The sequence below is a fragment of the Amblyomma mixtum genome, chromosome 4 (assembly GCF_055824585.1).
Source record: "Amblyomma mixtum isolate Tamu chromosome 4, ASM5582458v1, whole genome shotgun sequence".
In the NCBI taxonomy this organism is placed as follows: Eukaryota; Metazoa; Arthropoda; class Arachnida; order Ixodida; family Ixodidae; genus Amblyomma; species Amblyomma mixtum.
Genome location: NC_143015.1, coordinates 23,125,859 through 23,129,805, shown reverse-complemented (window position 1 = coordinate 23,129,805; position 3,947 = coordinate 23,125,859).

The window sequence follows — 3,947 nt, the reverse complement described above, 5'->3', positions numbered from 1 at the left end:
GTATGTTTCTTGACGGTCAGTCGCGTTGTGCATCGTCCTGTTGGCGTAATGATTTTGTCCCCTGCGGTGCGAATTTGTGGGCCATCCCAAGCGGTCGTGACTTTCCTCAGCTACGCAGTGAATGTGCCGCTCATCACCGAGTAGTCGGCTCCTGAGTCGACTAGAGCGCTAACTTTCTGGCTCTGGATAACCACTTCTAAATCGGATGTCCTGGCTCTTGCGTTGCACGTCGTCCTCAATGTCCGGTCACGGATTCGTCACGGCGTCGGGTCACTGCTTGGGCTGTTTTAGCGGCTCCCAGGGGGGTGAGGGCGACAGGGACATCCGTTAGCACCTCCACCTGATATCACGTCGTGGTGACTACAGTCCGGCGAGCAAAAAAAAACAGTGAGACTGGCGTCTAAACAAAACCGTTTATTTGGGTTGACTTGCACCCGCAAAAGACAATGATTCGGCGGCTGCGTAGCAGCAGGCGAGCCCGGCGGTCGTCGAACAGAATGCCCGCCACTCTCGGCCGTGCTCTTCTTAAAGCTGGTAGCGAATGTTCGAGATAAAGCGTGCAACGTCATTAGAACATTTTCGAACAACGTAGAAGCGGCTCCGCCTGGATGCGATCAATCGAGATAAATCTGGTCGCGTATTGCGTCACAAACAAAGCAATGAAGAGGCGTTCCGTCAGCTTTGAAAAATGGATAAGGAAACACTACACAGCTTCACGGCAATAGCACCACTGGACGTGTGCGTGTGCGCGTGCTTAAATAATCATACAACGTTCCTGTCAAGAACAGTAAAAATTCAGGGGGCACTTTAACTGTCTAAAGTGGATAGAGGCGGAAGCGTTTTCCGCACCACCTTCGCTGTTTCTGTGGCACCGGTGACGTCACATATAATTGAGTACTAATTACTAAGTGATGTCAAATCACTAATTAATGGTTAATTACTGATTAATGCCTGAATACTATTTAACTGCTAATTAATGAGGCTTAAGCTTCGCCTTTAGGAGTGGAACGCGACAGCGCGTTGTAGCGCTGCCAGGGAGTCCACGGAACACCACCCGTTGAGCGATGACTTGCCCTTTGAACGCAACGCTTTTTGAGGAAAGGAAATGGCGCAGTAATTCTCTGTCATCTCGGTGGACACCTGAACCGCACCGTAGAGGAAGGGAGGAAGTGGGAGTGAAAGAAGATAGATATAGAGGAGCCGTAATGAAGAAAATGAAAATTGTATTTGAGGAAAGGAAATTACGCAGTAACTGTCTCACAAAATTCAGGGGGGCACTTTTTTGACCTAAAGTGTGGTCACTGATGCCCCTAAGAGTGGAAAGCGACAGCGTCTTGCAACGCTGCCAAGGAGTCCATAGAACGCCATCGCCCATTCGATTCTACGCCTCGCTCGTCAGTAAATTGGTTTTTGAGGAAAGGAAATGTATCTGTCTCTCATTTGTCGGTGGACACCTAAACCTCGCGGGAAGGGAATGGAGGAGGATGAGATTGAGTGAAGACACCGTATTCACTAGACGCGCCTTTGTTAATTCCAAACCGTCGAGCAGGCATGGCGGAGTGGGTAGCATGCTCGTCTCTCACGCCGAAGACCGGGGTTCGATTCCTGAGCTCGACCAATTTCTTAATCGGTTTTATTTATTTATATGGCCTGACTAGTAAAGCTAATTAGGCTAATTGGGCAATTAAGCAATTAACTAAGCTCAGTCCCACTTACTTGGAGCATCACTATACGATCCCTTCAATTGGTTGCATGGTTACTAGCCAAAGTACAATTGGCCCGGTTTGAAATTCGCGCACTGTGACGTCACGACCGTTTCCACCAATTGAAAAGCGTGACATTTTCTGTCGACAACTGCTGCTTACAACGATGAGACATTAAAGGCTTCCGCCTTAATATTCCACTTAAAGGAGCGCGGATCTTACAGTGTTCACACTGCACTGTAAGGCGCTCTAGGAATGGGAAATAAAATTTTTTTATTGGCTTTAATGCAGAATAAACGAAGCAGCAGATTAGCAGCCTAAGCAAGCTTTATGCCTTCTCTCGTTGGCGTTTTATTAAGCACCAGCTATGTGGCCATGACGCGTTTGGTGTTGAACTTGACTTATGTACAAAGCTCCACTTTTGACACAAAACTGAGGATGGTACTGACTGCTACGCAAACACGCATTCTTTCCTTAATTATTGTTAACAATCTTTAGGTAGCTACCAGAAGATAAAAGCTTTCCAGTGGGGGTGACTCTGGTCGCCCTAGTTATTCGAAGTCTTTCCGATAGGCATACCTTGAACTTCGGAGCTTTTACGCATGACATCGATGGAGCGCGGTCTCTGTGCTAGTGGGGTTAGCAGACTACTAAGAAAAGCGCTTATCATTAGATTTTGTAATAAATACATTTAGAGTTTTAACCGCTTGGCGAAGCTACAAATATACTAAGCTATTTCGGTTTGCAGATGTGAACATGAAGAAAACAACAGGTGCTCCTCTTGCGGCATGCATTTGTTTCGTTAGTATTAGTCTTGAAGGAAAATCTAGGGCTGTAATTTGAACTCTGTTGAAGCTCAGATGAAGATGTCGAGTAGGAGGAAGGTTAAAGACCAGGGATGGGGCACGTGGCAATGGATCAGAGCATGCTTTGAGCACTCTGTACACGAGGAGGGAGTGCAGTTAGTGAGAAATACTTATCATTAGATCGTATGCCCTCGTCACTGGGAAAACAAGTAGCGGCACTGGAGTCATCCACTTTTGAATGCGTTACAAGTTTGTCTGCTTCGCCAGCAAACAGATCGGTAGCTGCCGTTGTTTTTTGCCCCTGGTGGATAAAAAGGCTAAATATTCACTTCTGATTACACTGGCTCTCCGGCGACGTGTTCAGGTAAAAGATTACGCCCGCTCACAAAGAGAGCACTCGAACCTGAAATGAAGGTATCGTACGCGGTGCGATCGAAAACTTTTCAAAGCAGGCTGGAACTGTCAACACCACTGCGGTGATGCTGCGACCTGCATCCACTGCTCTGTCTGTTCTATTTAATTATACTTGGATGAAAATTTTAATTTTTAATTTCAACAACCTTTGCTGCATCCGCAAATCTGAGCGCAGCTGCTCTTCTATTCATAATGCCGCTTGAAAGCACTATGGGATGCAGTTGGTTTGAAAAACTTGGAATCCTCTTCACAAACGAGCAGCAATGTGGAATGAATAGTGAAACGTGTACCTGCGCTTTCTGCTGTGTCGACTTAGTTTGTATGATGGAATCATTTCGAAAATTTTACGTCATTAAAGCAGGCTGACCGTGTCTAAGAAACGTATTTGAGTGATTGTAGAGTATTGCTTAAAAATCCAGCTTGTGGATCTGAAATATTTGCAACAAGTTCACATTTAACCACTTCTTCTCAAGTAATATCGCAACTCCACACAGCTGCGCGAAACCAGCCTATGGCACACAAGAGTCGGAATATCAAGAAAAGCCAATGACGCAGAGTAAACATAAGTTCCCGTACTGCTGTCAGTTGGAAAAAGAAGGTAGCCACAATGGTGAGTAAAAGATGTGCATTACCACGCAAATCTTTTTAAATAACCGCCCAAGACAGGATTCTGGTTCAACCTTCTCAACACGACGCTGTGCAGAATTACATAACCACGCTGCTGCACTCAAGCGGGGGTAGAGAGAATATATTTTTTCTTTGTGGACAATCTTTACTTACAGGCTAAGAGTTATATGGTAATCTGCCTCCTGTTCCGTGTATTTGGAGCCATTTAAGCATAAAATATTTAAATGTATAATTTTTCCTCTCTTTGACAAAAGGGAGAAAAAAAGAGCTTGGGCGCCTTCTACACCGCGTTCTTAACGAAGAAAATGCAATAGCATTTAGGTTTGCTGCTGTGGTGTCTACCAGTGTCTCTTGTCGCTCTTGCATTTTCCCTTCAAAACCCCGCTTGGAGCTGGTT